The following is a 13,007-nucleotide window of genomic DNA, read 5'->3' on the forward strand; positions in this document are numbered from 1 at the left end:
AAAATAAAATAAAATAAAATAAAATAAAATAAAATAAAATAAAATAATGTGTCCTTTGCCCATTTTAGAATCAATTTTTTTTTCTACTACATTGTATGGCCCCCTAGGTATTTTGGATATTACCTCTTTATCAGACATATAGTTTACAAATAGTTTCCCCATTTTATACGTTTGCTTTTTCAGTCTCTTGTTTGCTATGCAGAAGCTGTTTTGTTTGGTGCTATTGGATTTGTCTATGCTTTTATTGTCTGTGATTTTTAGTGTCCTATCTAAGAAAAATTATTGTCCAGACCAGTGTAGGAAGATTTTCTCTCATGCTTTCTTCTAGAAGCTTTATATGGTTTTAGGTCTTACATTTAAGTGTTTAATCCATTTTGACTTGACTTTTGTATATGGTGTTAGATAAGGGTCCAGTTTCATTATTCTGCATATGGTTATTCATTTTGCTAAGCGATATTTATCGTAGAGACTGTTCTTTACCCATTTTGTGTTTTGGGCACCCTTGCTGAAGTTAACTGAAGATACATGGATTTGTTTCAGTGTCTTTATTCTGTTCCGTTGGTTCATATGTCTATTTTTATGGCAGTATCATTCCATTTTGATTACTGTAGCTTTGCAGTCAGTCTTGAAATCAGAGAATATGATACCTCCAGCTTTCTTGTTCTTAGTGAAGAGTCCTTTGGCTATTTGGAATCTTTTGTAGCTCCATGTGAGTTTTAGAGTTTGTTTCTGTAAAGAATGCCAGTATGATTTTGATTGGGATACATTCAGTTTTTGGTTAGTATAGACATTTTAATAGTCTTCTAATCCGTGAATGTGGAATGTCTTTCCATATAACTGTGTTTTTAACTCCCTTTATTAATGTTCCTTTTCTCATAGACCCAGGATGTTACCACTCATACTTAATGCAAACAAAACAAAACAAAAAACAAAAAAGAAAAAAAAAAACAATTCTCATGACATGAATAGAATTAATTGCCAGTTTCAGCCAACATATTTTTGTCTCTGAAGATATCATTTTCTCTCTGGACTTGCTTGTTTTTCTGCATCATAGGGGGAAATGAGAGGATGAGTCTTGAAGTCTGCTATAATTTCTGAGTCTGAGGAGTCAGAATGTTGCCAAAATTTCAGTTCCCTACTTTGGGGCAAATCATTAATAGGTGAGTGTAGAACATTAAAAATCTTGTATATGATTTTATTTTTTTAATTTTTAAATGTTTTTAAACTTTTTTTTAAAGTTAATTTTTTAAATTTAAATTCAAGTTAGTGAACATATAGTGTAATATTGGTTTCGGGAGTAGAATTCAGTGGTTCATCACTTACATACAACACTCAGTGTTCATCCTAACAAGTGTCCTCCTTAATTGTAAATAATATTAATTGTCTAAATTAAATAAATTTACTGATTTCCCCTAAATCCATAAAATATGCCATTATCTCTATTAAATGACCCTGGGGAGAATGTCATATTAAAATTTATTATTTTGGAATCAACAAATTTCTATTTTCCTATGCTTTGTAATTTCCTTTATCTCTAAAGATACTGATAATAGCTAAAAAATGTTCTATGTGCTATGTCAATATTGTCATAGTTTATGTTGATGTCATTGCTTGCCTATTCTGTGCTATAAAACCAGATGTCATGACATCTGGTTTTATTTTACATATATACTAAATGAAATTTCATTTTGAGAGTAATTCATTCAACTAACAGATACCATGTTGTATGTTTACTTCTAGACACATTAAGATTAATATACCCTAATCATAATAATACTTATTATTATTATTGTCTCCAGTTTTTATCATCCATTCACTGGTTACAAAAAAAAAAAGAAAGAAAAATTATGATTTTCCATAGGGTATATGAATTCCTCAATGTTAGTCCACATGTTTGAGTGGAGATATCCATGCACAACTTGCAATTGCTCTGTCTCTTAACAACCTCTGAATATCTGGGTATTTCTTCAGTATTCATTCTGCTTACCTATTTTAGAACCAAACAACTATTTTTATCATTACTTTTGTATGCTGATGGGCAGACATGTGACTTGTTGCCATCAGTTGAATGTACCTGCTTGAGACTGATATTCCGAAATGGGCTGAGGAAGGAGATGGCAGTGTGTGAGACCCATTGTGCTGGTGCAGCTAGCAGCAGGGTATATAGTTGTAGGGTAGTTGGGGGGTTGGCAGCTCTTTACTGAAGTAGAGGGAGCTTAGTTTCAGTATTGCTAACAGTGTTAGTACTCCTGCTAAATTAATTTTGAATTGCAGTTCTTAAAGTCATTTCTAGAAGCTCATCCTGGAACTTAGTCAAAGTATTTTAAGCTTCTTACTAATACAAACAATAAAAGCAGGACTTCCTGCTTAATGCAACAATAATGCTCTTCTATTTACAATTGAGAACCCTAACTGGGACACTTGGGTGGCTCAGTCAGTTAAGTGTATGGCTCTTGATTTCAGCTCAGGTCATGATCTCATGGTTCCTGAGTTTGAGCCCTGCATCGGGATCTGTGCTGACAGGATGGATTCTGCTTGGGATTCTCTATCTCCTCTCTGTCTGCTCCTTCCCTGTTCATACTTGCTGTTGCTCTCTCCTCTCAAAACAAACAAACAAACAAACAAACAAACCTCAAAAAAAAAAAAAAAGAAAAAGAAAAAAAGAAAAAAAAAAAAAGAACCTTAGATCTAAAGTGACTCAACTAGATGTTTCAAGAGAGGTCATTGGACCTGTTCTAAAATTAAGCAATATACTTTGTGCCCTTGGACACATTATAAACATTTAACTTCATTACAGACAATGAACTGAAATGAAATTTTCAGAATTTCATTTGAATAACTGAGACATAAGACACTCACTGTCTCTGGGTTAGCTGGCACAAATCAGAGTTAAAGCAGGAACATTGTCAGCCTCAGGGGTATGTCTGCTTGAGAATGAAATGGGGGGATAAAATAATACCTGAATAAAATCATTTTACCTTTGGATCAAAGTTTATCTCAAATCAGATGTACCCCTAGAATGTTTACTTATGAAAATCAATACATTTCCTATTTTGTTTAAATAATTTTGCTCTGGTATTCTGCCATTTTAAAAAACATTTTTAAATATCACTTATAAGAACCATTGCTATAAAGAAGAATATAAAGAATTCTTGGTTTTGAGCAGTAGGAAGGGCAGATTTTTAAACAAAGAACAACGTCATGCCTGCTGGAATAAAGGTATTTGCAAGTGTCTGTGGGGAAGAATACAGCTTTTGTGGGAAACCTACAGCAACTGGAAAGATTAATTATCAAGGAGGATAATTAATTGCTCTGAAATGAATTGTCAAAAATTAATAGAATAAGTTGACAAGAGCGGAAAATGTTATTTCTAAAAAGAGACCTAAAGATCTCTAAAAAGCCTCAAAGTAGGCTACAAAATCTGTAGAAATAAACATTTTATAACAAAAAATGTTCACTAACGTAACTGAAAAGTTCCTAAGAAGCCCTACTTACTCCCTGTACTTATTACTTTAATGTAATAATGAACTTTGTAATGTCTATTCGTAATTTTCCTGAAGCTCACTCAGCATTGGTCATTCGTGTTTCATTATTCGGCTGAAAGCTCCAAATTGTAATGCACAGAAGGAATTACTTGGTCATTTTACGAACAAGGCAAGTAAATCTTGTACATCTTCCCTTGAAATCTAAACAATCATCTTTATTAAGGTAAAACAAAAAGTTAAATATACTTAAAACCCAGCTTTCTTCTTTAAAGGTGCACCATGATCAACAAAAAAGATTTTACTAGTGTTACCATTGCCTTAAACATCTTGACTCTGCAGATGAAGTTTTTCCTTCATTAAAGGATTGAAGTGGCCTCTTGAAAATCTTTTATCAGAATAGTGAAGCCATTAAGAAGTATGTGGCTCAAACTGTCTTGGGAAAAAGCAATATTCAAAGCATTCTTTTAAGAAAGAATCTTCTCAGAACGAGTATAGAATTATTATTTTTTAAAAGGGTGACTGATAGTTGCTATCAGAGTACATTTCACCTAGGATTAAAAGATAATGAAAGGAGACAATGATGGGTAGACTGATATTCATCTGTGCCCTTAAAAGAGGATGTATGAGATTTTGTTATTAAAGAAAAAAAATATGTAGTAGGAAACCATTAAATTCCACTTTTATAATATGAAATGAAGTTGAATATAAGAGTTTAAGTGAAAATGCTGAAATACGAATACGCTATATTCTTGATAACATTGAGGCAACAGAACAAAAGGCAGAAAGCTAGGAGGAGAATAAATAGATGAATAAAAGAACTTATTTCCTAAGAACTTTAGCCACGACATAAATCAACTGAAATACTGAAATGCCTAATGTGGATAAATAGGACACTAACATTAAAGATGACGGGATGATTCAGAGAGGTAATATTTAGCAATATTTTTCATTAGGATATGAATTTTACTGAGGAAATGTAAGTTCAGAGAGGAGCCGATTACTTTTCAAAAAGCTTCAAATCAACCAATAACTTGGTAAAAGAACTATGAGAAAAAACAATAAAAACTTGGATTTATAAGGGCTCTTTCTTAGGGATTCAAAATACTTTTTATATTGCCACCCTTCTTTTCAAAGAATAGATGGTAAAGTACTTACTTTTACAGGTAAATTAGTACTTCCCAGGTATTTGAGACGGTGTCACTCATTAGTGCCTCACTCTGAGCAAACCTGAGATTGTCCAAAGTTGAGTACTTTACACGGTATTCAAGAAGATAAGTTGTACCTGTAAACATTAGGATTACTGAGAATATATCAGTAAAATAAAACAGATAATTTTTGTTTCTCATTTACTGCATCATATTTATATATCTTAGCTCATTGAGTCTTTATGATATTATGAGATTGCCATTATTGTAATTATTATTTTATAGGTGAGGAAAATGAGGCACAGATAGGTTAAGCAACATGTCCAAGTCATAGTACATGACAAAGCCAGGATGTGAACTAAATCTCCAGATGTTGTGTCCCTAATCATGATGTCACTCTTCTCTTCATACATTCTAGATTAGGTCAAATCTAGGTGTTCAAGACAAAGACAGAACAATAAGAATTCTCCTTGCGCTTATCTCTTTATAAATTGGAAAAGAAAATATTTTCCAGGACTCTTTTAACAGTTGGGCATGGAACACTTGCCCACTTTTCAACCAATCCCCAGAAAATGTAGAGGGAACTATTATGAATGACTTATATCAACCCTGATTCATTCATAAATCATTCACAGGGGCTTGGTAAAATGTAACAGCATTAGACAAAAACTTTGTGCAACCTTCTCAGATTCCTTCATTCCCCTCCTTTCTTTATTTCTCTTGGTAAGTGCTCTGTTCCCTTCTTGTCACTCCTGTACTTCTAGATTGTGATGAAGTATGGAGCCTGGCTCCATACAAGAACATGGAGAATTTAACTCTCAGGTAAAGTTCAATCAGTGAGAAATAAGGGAAGGGAGTTAGGAGAGAATAAAGTAAATCCTTCTCCTTCTGCCTTCATTGAACTTCGTTGAGATGATTTCCCTTTACAAATGTTCTAAAATAGAATCAGTGCACTTTCTAAGTAACTTGTCATAGTCTCTTCATAGCTTCCTGTGAAGCAACCATCACCACTGGCACAAAATTGAATTGCTTTTAATCTTTCACTCACCTTACTCTCTCTCATTCTCACATTTATTTACCTCTGCAATTAGTATCTCTCCAAATATCACATTTTAGATCTTTGTCTCAGACTCTGCCTTCAGAGGACTGCGGCTAACACAGTACCAAACTAAGTCAATAGAATTCAGGTTCCCTTACCAAAGAAGAAAAGAAGGTGTTTGTTCAATAGACAAAACGCCCACCCCATTGCTGAAAGTTAGTAAGTGACAGAGGCACTTCAAACTTTGTTTTATCAAACTCTAAATTCTGGGTTCCTAAATACTAAGTTAAATTGTATTAACATGAAAGCACATGTAATAATTGAACTTTCTGTTATACAAATTCTAGGTATAACAGCTGAACCAGGTATTAGGTTTTCTGTTGCTCCTCAATATGTTCAGAGAGGAAAAAAAAAGATTCAGGAACCTTTCCCCATGAGATCTTACCTGCCAATCCTGGCAGTTATTCCTAGTCTGAGAGTTTGATGGACACTTGTCTTTTCCTCCTTAGTAGCTATAATTAATTTTCTGTGTTGTACAACAATCTACTGGGATGAAAATCATCTTGGTGGTGATGCTTTATTTCTCCAGTTCAGCAGGTGCACCCTCACAGAAAGTGGGGAATTGAATTATATAAAAAGCATGCACCTTAATTTATTGTCTGAAACGATATTATCAATCAGCCTACTCATGCAATACCAATTAGATAGAGATACAGTGACAGGATTTTACTTCTAACTTCTATTTGATTTTGGACCTGTGACTATATGTCATTAACTATTTCTGTCAATCCCCTGTTAATATTCTCAGATTGTGTAACATCATAAATTTCATAAATTTTATTATTACTGTCCGTATGACTACCAAGTTGTCAAGGCATGGGACAGTCAAATGAACATGAGTGGGATTCTTAGCATTAGAGATGATATTAGTATAATTCAGATTGTCATTTTATCAGGAGCAGTAAGTAGCCTTCTGTACTTAAAGGTGAGGATCATGGGTGAGTTGATTTGTAGCCTATGGGAGAGACAGGTTTGTGTGGAACAGAGGAGGTGAATGGTGATCCATACGGGTCACTGAGGAGTGACTGGCTGGTCTGATGTGTAACTGAGTTACAATTGTAACTGGAGTGGATTTCACCACTGTCAAATATTGCCCAAGTGGAGGGACTGGGCAAGGTGAGGACCTTCCTCTCCCATACTACCACAATGCCTTTGGGAATCATGGACTCTATATACTTTTTTCGAGGCCGTAGGGCTATTGAGAATTTCCATTTAGAGCAGTTCACTTAATCACAGGTGAATGTCTACCTTCAGCAGATTTCACTTCTGCAGGACAATATACTCACTGGTGGTACTCAAGGAGCAGTATAGAGAAGTCTCATCAAATAGTAATGAGAATGATTAATGTCAACACAGGTGATATGTGGTAGTCACTTGAATGGTGATAGTGAGTGCCAGCATTGGCTTGTCCTCCATTTAGGTTCCTGGTTCTAATTCCAGGTGGTTCTGGGCCACATCTTGATGCTGATTTTGGTACATGGACACTGCCACATCGTTACAGGCTCTACTGTGTATAATTTTTCTCATTATTTTTCTGTAATCTCAACCACTAGATTCTGTCCTAGTTTCCTCCTGCCTTTGGCATGCTTGCATATTGTTCAATTCTCCTCTTTTCATCCTCCTCACATGAAATCTGTTTGGTGTCCAAAGGGGGTGGGTCAGCATGGATTTTCCTCTAGTGTCTTTGCAGTATTTTGTCAAATGTTTATGCACTGTCCTTCTTTAAAGAAACTTATTCTCTCTTCCATATCTTGCTTTTGTAAAACGGAACTAAACAGAGAGGGCCTTCACAATTTTTCCTTCTGATGTTGGATTCAAGAGCTTATTGTGGAACTCCAAAGTAGAATACTTCCCTTTCTTCCTCATTAAATTTCTATTCTAGCAAGGCAAGTTCTCTTCCCAGTAAGTGAGTACCAAAACAAAACAAAACAAAAAACAACAAACCAACAAACAAAACCCACAGAAATTGATATTTAAAGGTGTTTTCTTCAAAATGTGTAAGAGTGGTAACTCTTCAATATACATATATGTGGAGAGAAAATTTTCAAGTTGCATCCATATCAGAGCTACCAGAATTAGAGATGAAGGTTAATTTCATTCTGTTTTATTCTCCCTTTTCTCCTTACTTCCCTCTTTATTCCCTGTAAAATGTGCGAATAATGTTCCTCTACTTCTCTCAAGAGTACCCTCTCACTCTAGCCTGGTCATCCAAGTAATACTTGAGAATTATTTTTATAACATGCATTGTAACATTATATATTTATTAAATATACTGATTATTATAGTCGAAGTATTATGCTTATTTAACGTTGAGTATTTGCTGAAGCATACATACTTTATGTATGTTTTTTGCTTAAATCTGTTCAAAATGTTAATGCTAAATTATACTGTGATGAATTTTTGATAAATGAGGTTTTGCTTATTGCTATGGTAGTTATTACTGTCAGCATCTATAATACTTGATTACCCAGTGACCCAATTAACTAAGCATTATGTCTTTTGCTCAGTATTCAGAAATTCATGTAGCAAATATGGAAATCTTTCAGAATCATGATTTGCAAGGGATTTTTTTTTTTTTTTTGAGAGAGAGAGAGAGAAGAAGAGAGAGTGATGGAAGGGAAGAAGGGGAGGGAGAAAGAGAGTCTTAAGCAGGCTCCATGCCCAGCACAGCCCGACGCAGGGCTTGATCTCACAACTGTGAGATCATGACCTGAGCCGAAATCAAGAGTGGGACGCTTAACCTACTGAGCCATCCAGGTGCCCCTGCAAGGGATTTTTAAAAGGTAATTACATTGCTATAAACATTATTGATGTGAATCTAATCAAGCCTCATGATTTGAGTCATAGCAGTTTGAGGGGAATGCCATAGGTGAAAGAAGGTGTTCAACAAAGACTATAAGGATGTAGCCAAATCCAGAATGTGAGGAATTCCATGGAGCAGTTTCTTCAAAAAATAAACATCTCAAAAGGGAAAGCTCTTAGAGATTAAGAGTTTTGAAGAAATATCAAGTGCCATAAGTGAACCTTATTTTGGGGGAGAAAACCCTGAAAAATATACTTTATTAAACATTAGGGAGAAAGTATTATCAAATTATATTAAGGGATTGTTAATTTTTGCAAGGTTATGAAAATGGTACTGTGAATTTCATTCTTAAAAAATATATGTTACAAATGCATAAATAAATATTCATAGGTGAAATAGGTGAAGCCAGATGATATATGGGCCATACTTTTAAATACTTGGTATATATAGATAAAGTGATCAATTAGATAAATACATAGATACACAAATATGCATAGATACACAGATAGAAAAGGATGAGTTTACTTAAGGTCATATTAATGGGTATTTCTAAATGTCATCTATTAAAAAACTGTTTTCTAATAGCAAGTGATCCCAAGATGGCATTCTTGTACAAATGAAGGATTATCATGTTCCTTGAGACTGTTAGTATTTATAATTACAGTTTCTAACTTAGGGCCATATGTAAAAAAAAAAAACATTTTAGCATAGAGAATTTTCTTAGGAAGATAAATGGAATATAATTTATGACTTAGAATACTGAAACAGTGCAACTCATTTAATCAGTACAGTAGATACAAAATGCTAACAAAAGTGACACTGAAAACACTACTCTTCAAGAGCTTTTATTTCTCTTTTACATTTTACAGTAATTGTAATCCAGGGAACAATCAACTGTATAGAGCCTCTTCCCATAACATAATATCTGAAGATAACTGTTTATTCCTTACATCAGACTTTTGTTTGACATATAACTTAAGTTTTTAAGATTATTTATTTGTTTATTTAGAGAGAGTGTGCACAGTGGGGAGGGGAAGAGAGGAAAGACAGAATCCCAAGCGGACTCTGCAACATCAGCACAGAGCCTCATGCTGGGCTTGAACTCACAAACTGTGAGATCATGACCTGATCCGAGACCAAGGGCCGGATGCTTAACTGCCTGCGCCACCCAGGCACCTCTGGCACATAATTTTAAAATTAGTATTTTGAATAGGTAGCATTACTATAATACAAATAGATATTATATTGGGTCAAGGTTCATTCATCCTTCTTTATAATAAGTTCCTAATTGTAAATGTTAACAATAATTCAGATAGTCTGTAGGCTAGCAGAGGTATTTGGATTGTTGTCAACAAAGCCTTACCCATTAAGGTCAGCTTTATCAAGGACTTTTCATCAAATCAGTACTAGTCATTTTGTAGTATGTTGAGAGCAGGTTCTCTCTCAATTATGTTCTTAAGGCCATACCCACTTAAAGGGTCATGTATCTTTTATTATGGTTTCATTTCTTAAAACTTAATGAGATTTCTGCTTTGACTCATGAAGGATTGAGTACTATGGGAATTGAACTCTCACTGTGGGTAATGGACTCAATATGGCTGTGATCTGTGAGACAAGGGAAATAAGCTACTTTAGCTCCATGATTGCCTCAGTGTATTGGCCAAAGACAGTTTTCAGGTCACTGCTCAGAGAGAAAGAATTCAAAATAGAAGTCCTGAAGATGAATTATTGAGACAGAAATTGAAGTTGAGAGAGGCCAGATGTATGGTTTGGGGAAGAGGAAGCTTGCAAAGAGATCTTCTGAGATCAACAGAGGGATCCATCAGATTTCTGCCTGAGTACTTATCTGCACATCAGTGATGGGAAACTCCACAAGCTAGCAAAGAATCATCAAAAACTGGCAGCACAGGCAATTCCCAAAGCTCACACATGGCTTGTAATAAGAGAGCTTACATGTATATAATGTAGGAGATTACATTTTCATCAGCCAGAGGGAAGAAATGTCTTAATACTTGGAGCATTTGATACAATACTAGAAAGTTATTTTTATTTTTTAAAATTTATTATAAGATTTTGCATAAATTGGTATTCTGCTTAAATGTTAAGCAAAATTCAGGGAAACCATCTGTGATCTGTGTTTGGAGTTTTCTTTTAGGGAAGGTTTTTGTTGTTTATTGGAATTTCAATTACTTTGATATACTGTGATGCAGGGACTCTATATCATCTTGAGAAAGCTTTAATAATTATTTTCCTGGAAATTTGCCCATTTCATTTAAATTGTTGGATTTACTATTGGGGAATGTCATTAAAAGGATGTGACTGTTGATTGACCCATGAGTTGCACCCAGGCATTTAGGGGCTCTTCACTGTCTCGACTGTCCTTGGAATGTGGGTTCCACTTGCTTTTCCCACTTGCAGAGACTGCTTTGAAGACAAAGCCTTGAGATAGTGATGTGGCATGATGTTGAGAATGTCTGCACAGTTTGCATGACTGAACCCAGTTAGGGCCTCTTTATATAATTATATGATTTGGTGGCTGGTTGTGGTGATCTATTTGTCTTGCTGCCACCCAGGGCAAGCCTTCTATGTAAGTTCCTTTTACTTAGTAAAACTGCCACCTGCCAACCTGGAGTGACTGTCTCTTTCTTTGGTCTCTCTCTGTGTGAGGGCCAGTTTCAGATTGCAATAGGAAAGCTCCTGGGAGGGTTGCAAACCGACATTTACTGTGACAAATTTGATCATAATATTCTCTTACAATTCATTTAATGCCAATAAATACTCTGTAGTTAAATTACCTCTCTCATTCCCTTTTTTTCCCCTGAATTTTTATTTATTTATTTTTGAGAGAGAGAGCACAAGTGAGCGGATGCACGTGAGCAGGGGGAGGAGCAGAAAGAGAGAGGGAGAGAGAGAATCCCAAGCAGGCTTTGCACTTCAGCCCAGAGCCTGATGTGGGGCTCGATCTCAGGAACCATGAGATCATGACCTGAGTTGAATCAAGAGTCAGAAGCTTAACCAACAGAGCTACCTAGGTGCCCCTCTCTCATTCCAAGATTGATAATTTGTATCTTGTAACTTTTTTTTTTTTTTCTTATCTGGCTGGAATTTTATGAATTACACTGATGTTCTAGAGAAGTCAGCATTGTATTTCATTGATTTTTCTGTATTTTTCTGTTTTCCATTTTATTGATTTATTTTCATTTTCTCTTAGTTGATATTTACTTTGTTTTGAAATTTTATTTAAAAAATCGTCATTAAGAAAAGGTTTTTTGTTTGCCTATCTTTAAGGTTTGGGATAGAATAGTTTCTCTTTTCACAGTAACAAGGTGCCACAAATTTAGTAGCTTCAAACAACAGGAATTTATTCTCCTACAGTCTCTGGGGGCAAGGAGTTTAAACTGAGTCTCATGGAGCTGAAATTGAGGTGTCAGCTCCTTTCAGAGGCTCTGGGGAAAAAAGTGTTCCATGCCTTTTCCAGCTTTTGGTGGTTGCTGGTCTTTGGTGCGTGGCCACCAGTCTGTGCCTCACAGTCACATGGCCTTCTCTTCTTTAGCCAAATCTCCCTGCTATAAAGATACTTGTAATTAAATTTAGGGCACATGAAGATAATTCAGAAGAACCTCCTGTCTCGAGTTCCTTTAGTTTAATCATATCTGCAAAGCTCCTTTTCTCATATAAGTTAACTTCACAGGTTTCAGTTATTAGGGATTATATATTTTAGGGATCATTACTCACTACCACAGGTGAATACAGCTGTATGGTGAATTCTCAATCAAATATTCAAGAAGTGAAATTGCTCAATCAAATACTGGCAAACTGTCTTTGAAAAAGTTGCAGCCACTTACAGTATTCTCTCATGATTAGGTTAAACATATCCTTTGGTCTTCTAGTCTTATAGTCATGCTTTAAAAAAGTACTTTACATTGTAAACAACAAAATGTCATATACACTTTCTTATATTATTTTTAGAAGATCAATCTTAAATCTTTCTGCAGTTTACAAATGTTGATGTGAAATAAATTTTATGTGTCTTAAATCAGCATCTTACTTGATGAAAATTCCCCTTTTATCATTTTAAATATGTTAATGGTTTATTAACTTCATTATTTTCATGCTACTAGCTTTTATTTCATTTTGTCTAATGTTAATATCCTAATTTTATTTTTATTTTGAGTGCGTTTTGTTGGTGTGTTCCATGCCCATGTTTTTGATTCCAAGCTTCCCATGTAACTTTGATTTGCATATTTCATTTATGTAATTTGAAGCCAGATTGTTGCTCTTTTTGTTTAAGTGAGATTTTCAAATGTATGTTTGACATGATTCTGTCATCTTATTTTTTTTCGTTAATTGGCATGCTATGTATTTTTCTTCTTTCTCTGTTAGATTGAAAGTATATAGTTTATTTTTATTTTTTCTGGCGGTTATTTAACACCTTTAAAAATTGTTAGAACAGAGAGTATCTTATTGCTTTCCCG

The sequence above is a fragment of the Panthera uncia genome, chromosome F1, assembly GCF_023721935.1.
Source record: "Panthera uncia isolate 11264 chromosome F1, Puncia_PCG_1.0, whole genome shotgun sequence".
Classification (NCBI taxonomy): Eukaryota; Metazoa; Chordata; class Mammalia; order Carnivora; family Felidae; genus Panthera; species Panthera uncia.